Below are 12,941 nucleotides of genomic sequence, written 5' to 3' on the forward strand. Positions count from 1 at the left end.
AGCGGCACTGTTTAAAAACTAATGCTTAAAGACTAAACAAGCTAAACCTAAAGGATTTTAAAACAGGTGATATGCATTCAGGTACAACATAAATGACGAAATTTCAAGCTCATTATTTATATAATATCTTTGATGACTTATGTAATCCTTTTTCATTGTACTTTCCATTTGTGAATAAATCAAATATTCGAGTATTCTTAGTGTTCATTAGCATTTCTTTTTAGAAGAGTTAGTTTGAATCAAGCAAAAACACACAATTAAACATGTAACCACTTCTAGATACTGTAACAATGTTATAGCATGAATAGCATTTGGACTGGTTACAGTTATTTTGGAAAGTGTGAAATGAATACCCAGGACAAGATGTGACGCAGCATGCTGCAGTGCAAACAAATATAGCACATTGACATGAACAGAGAGTACCAATACTATGTAAACATCACTCAGTTAATTTTTCTTTGTAAACAGAAACTTTCAAATTAGGGCATGCTGAATAAACAATATTCTGCAGAGGCTCAAAGCTGTTCTGTCAGACTATCCAATGGTGTTCAAAATTTCCCACAATACCCTACACAAACCAAATTAAAATATATTACCTTGACCATGTGAACACAGCTAATGACAACCAAATAACAACTCTGTGAAAAAAAAAAAAAAACTCTTTAGTAAGCAATAATCCATTTAAGTGAAGTGATGTGTAAAAGCCACACAGAGATACTCAAGTGATAGTAAAACTAAAAAAAATAATTTAAATGAAATCTAGCTCAAACTGTTTTACAGTGTATTGATGTATAGTTCTAGCTGTTTCACTGAATAAAATTGCAATTAAAGCCCACTAGGGATTTATGTACTAGCTGTCTTTAGTTACGGTATTATAATTCAGAAGTGTAATTTTATACTGTTTTCTTTCACAGGAATGTAAACAGGTAATTATTCAAAACCATCTCTACAGTTCAAGTTTCTGACCCACTGCAGAGTTTAACCCTAACAATCCTGCATAGTCTTGGAAAATACAACTGCAGCCAATAAACTGTGACCTTCAGTATAAAAATATTTAGCAACACTAATTCTGTTTTGGAATTTCTTTAGATAACAATGGATTCCCCTTTAAAATCCCAAATAATGAGAACATTTACAGATTAAACTACATTGTGCTTGTTGGGCCCAACATTGTATACCTTGTGTGAGATTATTGACTTACAGTGGAGTTGTGAAGGGTAATGAAGTGCTGGTATATCCTTCTCTGTGGATGAACAAAGATCAACCTTCCATCCCAGATCTCTATTCCAATCATCAATTAAATTATTTAATTGACCAGTTCAACCTCCATCCATTTTGAGTTTTTTTTTAACCTTTTTTGACATGTGCAATCATTATGAATGACTAAAATACTGTGTGTAATGTGTTTTGATTTGAAGCGAAGACTTGCTCTTCTGTTCTAGTTGTCTGTTGTAGACATATGTTACATAGACCAGATCAACTAAGGCACCAGCACCCTCTTGTGCACGGGAGTGTATTACCAGAAAAAGCAAAGGCAGCTTCATCAATATGACACAGCTCTAGATGGCACTGGCTCTTCACTCTATAAAAACACTTTGGCTGATGTTGCCTATGTTATGTACAGTATATCTATGGAAGACAACTGGAAGTGAATAACTCAAGTGAAAGCACCTTAATTTGAGAAAACGGCAAAATAAAATGTGAAGCTACTTGCTCTGCAATTATTCCATTACACATATTTAAAATGAAGTGTAATGGTCTTTCAGGTGTGGAATTGCCAACCCATGCAGTATCAAAAGTGGCCATTGATAGATTAGGATTTGCATGCAAGAACACTTGGCTTTATGAATACTCTATTAACTTATTTGTATTCACTGCTCAGGTTCATGTTGGTATTTGTTTGCCATTGTCACTGTGAGGGTAAGACCCTGACTGTAATATTGAATTGGCTGTTATTGTGATTAATATTGTGATTGTTATTCTACTGGTGATTGAGATGTGGTTTATTATGTATTGTGCATGCTGTTGATAGGGCTGGGGATTATAAAATACTGTGTCTTTCTTTAGGAGGGAGCATTATTAGATCAGTCGTGATCTTGTCTGGGGAATGTCAGTCAGTGTATGTAACCTGCTAGTCTGTGAGTATCAATTGTCATTTATAATTTGTGTGCAGTGTCCAGTGCATAAAGAAATCTACTGCATTCTAAACAACTCCGTGATCCAATGTGATTGTGAGTGTGGGTAAGCACGGACCATCACCCGGTTACAGTCACATAACACAAACATGTGGAAACCCATTCCATACAAAGACTCATGAATTAAAGACCCAGACATACAATATGCAAAATGTTATTTAAAAAACAAAGAAATTTAAATAGCAGTCTCGCCTATCTTTGGAATCAGAATAATACAAATAAACTTCCCCACTGATTGGAGATATGGATGCTTAAGGGCTAATAAATATGGTAGTAGTTAAACCGAGCTATTTCCTACCTAGCTCATGGCAATTTAGATTCACCCATCTTGAGAACAGTAGACCAACAATGAGCGCATGATCCATGATAATCTTCTAACTTAAAAATGTGTGTCATTGGCATTGTTCAATTATTTCTAGGCAGCGCATTAAGTGTCCATGAAAAAAATGCATGTTATCTGCATTGTGTTTTTTTACTTATTTAAATGCAATGGTGTTAAATGTATATTATGTAATAGGGAACTATCTTATTATAATAAAGTGCATCTTTTTGTAGTGTAAATGACTTTTTACTCTTTAATAGTCCTGTATGTGTTCTGTGTGATTATGTATCATTATATCAGCTTACATTACATTACAGCGATCATCAGTTACATTGCTTAATAAATTGATAACATTTGTTTTATTATTTATGTCATTCTGAGCTTTTTGAGCAAATGGCCAATCTGTTGAATGGCATCAGCTGTGATTGGGTAGTTTACAGTGAATATCATTCCCTGATATATGTTATTACATTCCTCCATAGTCTTCTTTGTAATGCTGTATCATAAAGCACTATTCCTGAAATACATGTGTATGATACTTGTTTGCCCCAATGTTCTTCTATGAGACAACACATATGCTATTTTGCCTGTGCAGCTTGCAGCAGTAAATGTATAAATGACATTTTCAAGTTATGTTACAGGTCAGGAACCAAATGGAGTTTCTGTTATACTAATAACATTAAGATAACACCTATAGTCTAGATATTTTCAACATGGGATTACAACAAAACTTTAAATGTGTAAAACATATTTTTAAAATGAAGTTTGATGACTGGTGTTTAGGTGGACTTTTCAAAATAAGCCAGTATTAATCAGTCACTGGGGCACACATCATGTGTTTATGCGTCACATAAGACTATAATATTAGGGATTACACTAAGGCAGTTTTTCAACTATAGTTTACAAAGGAATCTAGTTCTTACAAACATCTAAAAATTCTATCCACTAATGTTTTCTTTTGTTATGTTCTCAGGAGGTTCAAACCAACAAGTGCCAGTCGGTAACAAAATACTGAAAATTAAATCTTTGGTAAATATTGGTTATTGTAGTGGATAACTGCTATTAAGATAATGAATGGTTCAGATTATAACCAAAACAAGTTTTCTACCTTAACTCATTACTGCTGAGAGGGCTGAAGTACATAAACACAATTCGTCATACAGTTGAAGTCTTTAATGGCTGATCCAGCAAATTGTACTGCATGTAATCGTTACGTTATTGAACAAAATTAGAATAAATTACACAGTTGTTTGAACCATTGCGATCCCATCTGTTTTAATACAAGCAGAGCACAGTTTGAGTTTCTACTGAATTGTTTAATTTGTCAGTGTGATGTTGAACCCCTGCCAGAAACTACCAAAGCTGTCAGATTATACACTTTCTTTTTTCAGGCTATTGTGCCTGTCTATCAAGCTCTTAGCCTTTATCTACATTTAGAATTTAATGAAGATTATATAATCTGTATAACACATTAGGTGTGAAAATAATCAAAAGCATTTCACTGTGTTCTTTCTTTTTTTAAAACATACATTAGGTTGAAATAATATTTATTTTTATAAGTGTACTCTATACTAATAATATGCCTGAGTTTTTTTATATTCATTTATATTTTGAAAGCCTATATGTGATGCCACCCTGAACTAAAAAGCACCATTTTATTAGGGAAAATCTGACATTTCTTATGTGAAAGTGTTGAAAAGATGGGATCCTCAAGAAGGGAAGTAAGTCAAGAAACCTTTTGGTATGAAGTTTTTCAGTCTTTATAAGAACTGAATAGCTTCTTAGTAAAACCCACTTGACATGTCTTTTGGGGATCTCTTAGTTTGAATAGAGTCCTTAGTTAGCTAATTAAAAAGCGTCTTAACAAAAAGTTCTGAACTATTTTCCTTCTTCAGAGGCTCTCATCTCTTGAACAGGCCCCATATTGTTTACAAAGAATTTAGTAATATATGTTAAAGCTTTACAAAAGATCCTGTTCATATACGCTACCCTGTGTAATATTCACAGCTTGTTATTGTAGAACAAACGTTTACTGTTTTTTATTTGCCTGGCTCTTGGCAATTTAGCTGTCAATAAAGCAGGGGACAATGGCATTGCTTACTGTCAGACACAGCGTCTGCAGGCACCATAAGTACTTGCCCTCGCAGACCCTGCAATTAAGGCCTTCAAGCAGTGACAGTCAATTGTGCCAAATTTTTAGGTTAATATCTACAGTCTTCTTTTTTCTATGTGATACAAAGTCAATTGAAACAACAAAAAGAATAAATTAATTAAGACAACTCTGATATTTTACACCCAGAGCAAGCTGTTCTTTAATTATTCATGACGCCAGTCCTTTTAAAGTGTCTCCAAGTAATATACTCAAAGTAATTAACTTTCTATTCCATCATAGTCACTTAAGCTACTAAGAACCAAAACAACAAAACAAAATAGTTTGAAAGTTGCCTCTGGAACATCAACATATAGCCTGATGATCCAAAGTTAAGTGTTCAAAATTATTAACAGGAAGTGAAAACTATGTTATCACAAGAAAGTAAGGATACAGTTGAAGAAAACATTTAGTTACAAGAAAGACTGAGGATCATATTCCACTATTTCTAAATTAACGGGAAGGAGCAAGGCCACCTGATGTAATATTTAGGACATAGAGTTAGTAACCTATAAAACATGTAAAGAGAGAGGTTTCACCTCATCGAAGGCCCAACACATAGAAGGGGGATTCCGTCATTGAGGAGACCCGACAAACAGGAGAGGGGTCATCGTCTCTGAGATGACCCGACATGCAAAGAGGCTTGTGAACCGGAAAGAAAAACCTGGAGTTAGTAGTTATTAGAACATATAGAGCGGGGTGTTCTTTGAAGAGACCTGACAATCTAAGAGGGGTGCCAACGCTTGGGGGCCCTCACATAATTAGAGGCATCAGAACCTCAAAGAGAAGATGACAAAGGATCATGCATGGTAAAGGAGGGGTTTGGCCCCTCTGACTCATGGAGAACCCTCCTCTAAGAGGGAAATGAAGCAATGCTTAACAAAGGGTTGGAGAAAGTGGAATCAATACACCCCCCCCCCCCCAAAGAATGGACCCCCAGACCCTGCTGAAGACACTTATGAGAAGAAAAAAAGGAGAACCACCAATGCATATTGTAAACAAGAAAAAGAGAAAACATTTAGCATGAGAAGGAACGAAAACACTTATCGTGACAAAATCTGTAAGCTGTACCCTACCGACTATATGAAGACCTTCTGCACAGTGGAAAGGAAAAAAATCAGAAGAAAAAAGGGGAAAACCTTTGGTGGCCCAGATGGAAAGGTCATCCCCACTCCGGCCATACTAGCAATGGACTGGTGAGAAGAGAATATTTCGCATGGGGAAGAATGAATGTAAGCTTCAACTGCTGATGAGGTCCAGCAGACCATATTTTTTTATTAGATGCTGGTTAATCATTGTTCTTGCTGCTGAAATGGCTGCTCTGATTCTGAATTAATGCAGAGTGTTGAATTGCAGGGGAAGACATGCTCTGGAAACCAAAGTGGAGTGTGTAGAAAACCAAATAGAAGGAACTGTATATTCGGAGCATCTCAAAAATCCAAAAAATGCAGATGGGCATATGGCTTCCATTGTTAAATCATCAATTGGAGAAAAGCAGCTTTGATGGACAATTGAAATCAAATTGTTGAGAATGTCTATGGAGATAGGTAGGAAAACAGGAGATGCAGCCAGAGAGCTCTTGAAAATTCCTCACAGGAAGAGATGTACAGCTGGGATTGATAGTATAGTTGGGGAAGCTATGGACATCATATAAAATTTAGTGTTGAATCCCTGACAAATAGTATTTGATTGTAGCTGGTGCCAGACGTAAAGAATCTTTTGCATGAACTATGAAAGCTATAATCCAGTACTGGTTAAATAGAGTAGGATTAATCCTGCTTTGGGAGCAGAAAGTTACATAACAAGCCCAACCTGTAGAGTATGAGGACCTGGTAGAAGGGGCAAGTGCTGAAGCCATGTAATCTTGTGCTGTATCTTACTGATAGTTGGATTCCGTTGAAAATCATCTGATTGAACTGTGGAGTTGCTGCTGGAGATGGCAGAGCTGTAGGAACTAGACTGTGGAATTTGGAAATCTGTAAACAAGAAAGAGCATCACCTACATTATTATAAATGCCCGTAGATGGCGAGCTTGTATTAGAAAATTGAAATCCATACTAGCCATTGCTGTAATTACATGATAAGAGGGGAACTGGAACAGCCTTTATTTATAATGTGCACTGTAACTATATTATCGCAGCATAATAATAACAATTTCTTAGACCAGAGTTGACCCAATAGCTGGGCTGCTGCAACTATTGGATACATTTCGAGGAGAGCTGTGGATTTTAGATGTGGAGATAGATTTTCAATTTCCTGAGGCCATATACTGGAAAAACATTGATTATTTAAGAGACCTCCAAATCTCAGTGATGAGGCATCTGCAAACATAGACAGGCCATTCCAGTGCTGAATAAGAGTAGACCACATTTTAATGTCTTTCCTAGCTTCTGAGGAAATATTAATGTAGGAGTCCAAGTTCTTTGCTGTTGAAGTAGTCAAGATATAAACACCATCCCTTGGGGGATAATGTGAATTGCAAAGTTGAAATAAACCAGCAAGGAAAGCAGAGCACATTTTCTGATTGTTTTACTGATCTGAAAGTTCTGGATAAGAAAATGAATATGGTTGAGTTTAGACTCGGGTAGGCTAACATTTTCCAAGTGGTAATGCCAATAGAATTAATACTGTAGATTGGAAACAGGGGAGCTGAAAATCGACCAACTATCTTTTTTTATTTATTTTTCAATTAGAGATTGGACTGACTCTGGTTCTTGATGAGCAGAATGCAGGTTTTTACTTTGAAAAGAGGAAGAAGGAATTTGACTGTGCCCAGTTGAAAAAATGTTTTCCAGTCTGCAAATTAAGTAACTGTTGAAAATCTTGTCTGGATGATTCAGAAGGTTTTGTGATAGTACTGAAATATTTATAGGAGTGGAGACTGAGCATTGAAGAAAGTCACTTGGGAGCTATTGGGAAGATTTAGAGTAAACATCTCTGCAAGTACTGCACATGTGAATATAATTGCATTGCTTGTTTGAACAGAAACCGGTATTGAAATTATTGCAGATTTGTCTTCCTCCTGCCTTGTGGATAGCTTACAGGGGGCTGAAGAATGTACGGAGTTGGGAATGTATGGAGATTCTGTTTGAATAGTGAGGAGTGACGCTGACTGCTGATCTGGAGGAAGTTATGATGCTATGGCCGCCTTCGGGCAGAGAGATGTTGAGTGACCAGTGGAACCGCAGACCCTGCATGCATTAGCTTTGAGACCACCGAAACTCCTGTTGATCAGACCTGAATCGGGTTGTGCCCAGTCAGTGATGTGGTTATCTGTTGCTAATATAGCTGCTGGTTTTGCTGAAAAAGCTTTGTGATAATCGAAAAAACATGGTTCCGCCATATCTGACAGACAGCACCACAATGTAAAATTCATAGGAGTCTAATTCAGCTCTGTGGTTTGGGTATACTGAATATGGTGAATGCAAGGACAAATTCCCCCAATGTTAGATTTTGAAGTAATCAGGGGTCTTTGGATTTCAGTGTTACTGATAAATCTCCACAATCCACAACTCTGTGATCCAAGAATTCTGATGTCACCATCAATAACGAAATTAGATTGACATCCTTACCTTCTATTATGATACGTCGAGTTTGTGGGGATGTTGAGTGACAACATGCTGTGGTTGAGGAGACAGAACCATATGCTGTTGCAGTAGCTAGGTCGTACACAGGAGGCTCTACTGAAGGGACCAAAGTTAGAGCAGAACCGAAAGTGACTGTAGCTGCTGCTGCTGAAACAGCTGAACTTTGCTTTTCTTGCTCGATATTAGACACCCGTTTATCCAAATCGCTCAATTTAGTACTGACTGAAGACAATGTGTCTATGAACGGTTGCATGAATGCTTTTATTAAATGAAATATCAGGGATTGCTCTTGCTGGATTTTGCTGGATGGAGCAGTTGCCTGCTGGTTTGATGAGCTAGCTGTGGGGATGTCTTGCTCTGGTTGAGGCACCTTCTTGGGTGGAAAAACTGGTTCAGCCGAAAGGGAATTACAATAAAGAAGAAAAAGCGATTCTCGATTACTTCCTGCTGGGATCACGCTGCCATTTTTGAGAAGGGTCTTTATGAGCTTGTTGAGCATCCAGTCCTTCCAGTACAGTCACACAGGAGATGCGTCCTGAGCTTGAAGTAGCTTGGATCGGCAGAGATTAACTCCTTGGGCGGCAGGTACAGATAAATTATCCTGGTCGGGATGCATCGTTCAGATCTAACGCAGACGCCTGGACAGAGAGAAGAATGGTGGGCTGATCAGACCCTGGTTTGCAGCTGCAGGAGAATACTGTGCTACAGACAAGAAATCCTAAAAATTCTCTGAGTCTGAGGAAGAGAGTTGCTATGAGTACTCCATATTAACCCTTTGCAGTCCATTTATTCAGCGCTTGTCAGGTGCCTCAGATCCAATTTATTTTCATACACGCTGTTTATTTTACATTATTATTTTTTTTTCAGAGTAAAACAGGTTTAAAAGGCATTGAATTACAAAAGGACACTCAGTACTGTATCTCCAGCCAAGCCCCACCCCTTGTTTGCTGTATTTTTCACATACCTCTTTATAGACCTACATACTAATACATCCTTTCCTGATCACTCATTCTATCACCAAAATCCGTAATAGTACAATTATAAAATAGTACATAATATAAAACATTTGATTGATAATGGGTCAATAGAGTGTCTTCTTTGCAAACTGAAAGGGTCTGCTACCTCATCAGAAAATATGACCAATGACAAACCCTATACTAATGCAAAGGTGGTGCAAAACTGACACTATAAACCTATAGCTCAAGATTAGTTGGTGCTGGGCACCACAGTGAATTTGCAGTGGCTTATCCAGTATTTCAGCATAGGGTTTCTGGTTTCATTCCAGTTTAGAATGGCTGGGTGGTCCACTCACAAAATGTCGATCAGAATTGGCACTAATCACCTCTTATGAGGCTCATGACTACAGGAGTAATTAGACTGAACTGCCTTCAGATGTCTGATGGCCTCTCCAGGTCAGGATAGCAGGGAAGTAATTAGAAGGTCAACCCTCTTTCATGCCTTATGGTAACTTTTGGTTTCATAACTATTAAATGTTGATTACAAAACGAGAGAACATAGGACTCTAAAATTGTTCCATACTTGATAGATGACCCTATACGATGTGTAAATGAATGAAGGTCTTAAGTCTATATCAAACAAAAAAATGCATGTTTTTAAACAAGTCTAGGTGAAAGATGACAGGCTCCATACATATGGATTTTGAAAACATATTTAAAACCTTGACCTAGCAACTGTTTTTATTAAACTTTACAAAAAAAAAACAGCAACAACACAGCAACAGTATACAAAGTGCAAGATTAAAAAAAAAAAAAAAAACGCTAGGAAAAATGTCAAGAGGCCAAGACTTTGAGTCTGATTTTGATAATTTGTTTGCCATTTGTTCAGAAAAGTAATGGCAATAGATATCTGCACTCAGAGTGATTCAACTGATTGTTGAGACTGCCTTCTGGTGTCTTGTTGTGATCTAGGGATTACTGTACCTTACCTTACCTTACCATCTTAGGACAACCAGTGCTTTGCTGAAGTGGCAGAATGTTTAGCGGTTTAAGATTCATCTATAAATAAAAACCAGGCCTCAGTGTCGTTTACCTTAACTGGTTATTCTCTGCCACACTTCAGCATTTTTTTTGTTGTGGTATACAGCAGTACATGTTTTTAAATGACATGTGGTTATATATTCATTACAGACCACATAACCCATACACGTTTTTTCAAATGGTCTTATCTCAAATTCCCTGTTCAGGCCGTAGCCACAGCATGGATATTCTGCACTACCATTCATATGCTGATATTTTGTAATGCAATGTATTTGTTTCTAAAATTTCCATTATAAATACTTTTTGACACACATTCTTTCTTTCTGGGTGCCAGTGCTTAACTACTCAGGAGTTTTCCAACTGAATATGTGACACTGCACATATCTAAAATCATCACATTTTCACAATAGCTGAATGAGTTTCTTCAGATTATTCCATACCTAATCAACTATTTATATTCCCTTTCAAATGGCAATAATGCTCACATTCTTTTCTTTCTACAGTCTATAGTACAAGCTCTGAAATACTTGCTGGAATATCCTGACTGTCTGTGACAGAGATCAAGTGATTCTTGGTGTTAGATTTCCTTGCCGACCTATAAGGGCGCAGAGTAAAGGGAACAGAGTATCCTGGACTGGATGGCCCGACAGTTCATTCCCAGGGTTAGGCGGAAGTCTGCAATCTTGAAAGGGGACTGAGCTACGGTACACTAAATCATTGACCCAGAAGGTTGAAGGAACGGGTGCGCTCATTAACCAAGGGGTCATGGTTGACAGTATATAAAGGGGACGTAGTGAGGTGATTATTATGCTATTACGCTAAGAACCGAAAGGACCGATGCTGTGATTATTACTGTGAGTGTTTTGTTTGCTTTGTCTGTCTGTCTAAAACGTACTGTTTGTTTATTAAGATGAGGTGGCTAACACGATCCAAAGCTGTTGCCCACGGCCAGCACTAAACTCGGACAACCCTGCACATTGTATCACAGATAAATTGTATTTCACATTGAGCACTACAGCAAGCACTTTGGACTGGTGACAATGTTTGTATCTTGTGTGTGTTTGTACTGGACTATTGTTTATTATTGTTTATGGGACTGCAACCCATCATTATTCCCTACACAATACACATCACTGTGTATTGCCAGTCCTCCTATTATTCACAGCTGGGTCTTCAGACTATTTGGATTTCAAATAAAACAGATTCCATTTCCACTTTGTTTTCTGTCTTGTTAGATTACTGCACCTGCACTTCACCTGCTTTACTAATTACTGCTCTACTAATTCAATAATTTGTTACCATTCATACCAGTTATAAGTAAGTAGAAAAACGAGCATTGTGTAGCCCTTGCGGGTGTGCAAAGGCAGCTGGGACCCCTGCAAACCTGCTTTGCACTTACAGTTTAAACTGATGTTAGCAAACAACATTGACATTGACATCCTAACAACATGTGACATCCTAAAGGAGACAATGACATAAATCAAGAGGGGGCTTTAATTCTCACAAACCTTGTAATAAGAAGCAATAAACCTACAGTACGACAGAGCAGATTTTAATTCTAAGATGGGATTTGTGGGTTGTCCCTGTACAAGCTCATTCAGCAGTGAATCTCAGTTCTCTGGTTCTCAAGTTTTATTTATTTATTTATTTTTTGTATTTTAGTCTGCTGATGAATGCATCGCTGCATCCACACACTGTTTAAAGTGTCATCAGGGTGACTCTAAGGGGTGTATTATGTGCACTAGAAAACAATGCATGTGTAAAACTCATATTTAGCTCTTGGTTGAAAGAAAAACCTGAACTATTGGAGGTTCTTGAGGGCCATGGTTGAAAAGCACTGTCATACTGCATCTTTTAATACAATTACCGACAATTCAACATTAAATTGCTGTAACTGCCTCCTAAAGCCATCTATACTGCTGACAAAGTCATGATATGATAATACATAGCTTTATAAATACATTAGTTCTTGTCGGTGTGTAGCAACTGAGATTAATACAATTGTATAATTTAGCTTGTATTGCTGTTCATTTTTATGTTGCCATATTGCTTGGTTCTGGAAATAGTTATACTAAGGATCAAATAATGATCAAGATTATAACTCAATGGAATAAAAATAAATGTAGCATGCCGCAATTGTGACTTTAAATAAAATAGCTTGTTTGACAAATATTGTTACGTTAAAGCCCAGTATTATATCTGTAAGATAAAGGCATCTGACAGAAGCTGAAAGTTAACGTACTTGAAAACAATGATGTTGTGCAAGTGGTTCCAGTGCACTTGAATGTGTCACGCCTTGTGGTAAGCAGAGATAGGAACTGTTACATGCCATGTATAATCAATTCCCCAAATGCTTGTCTTTGCAGGATGGCAAGGAAGTGCCTCGGCAGACAAGATCCTTGCCCCATTGTCAAGCAAGGTTGGTGCTTGAGATGGGCACAGAGTGATGTAATGGTGTTACAGCGAATAAATAAAATACTGTGGAAAAACAGACCTTGTTATTATGTCAATAGAGATTTTATGTTGTGAGTGTTGGCATTTTGATTTTTTCTGTAAAATTAATGGCAGTAAAAATGCTGTTGTAAATAGATTCATTTTTGAACCAAGGTGCATTTAGGGTTAAGTAAGCATACTGAAAGTCTCGACACACACAGGGATCAATCGTCACCAGTAACACAGAAACGTTACTGA

The sequence above is a fragment of the Polyodon spathula genome, chromosome 3 (assembly GCF_017654505.1).
Source record: "Polyodon spathula isolate WHYD16114869_AA chromosome 3, ASM1765450v1, whole genome shotgun sequence".
NCBI lineage: Eukaryota > Metazoa > Chordata > Actinopteri > Acipenseriformes > Polyodontidae > Polyodon > Polyodon spathula.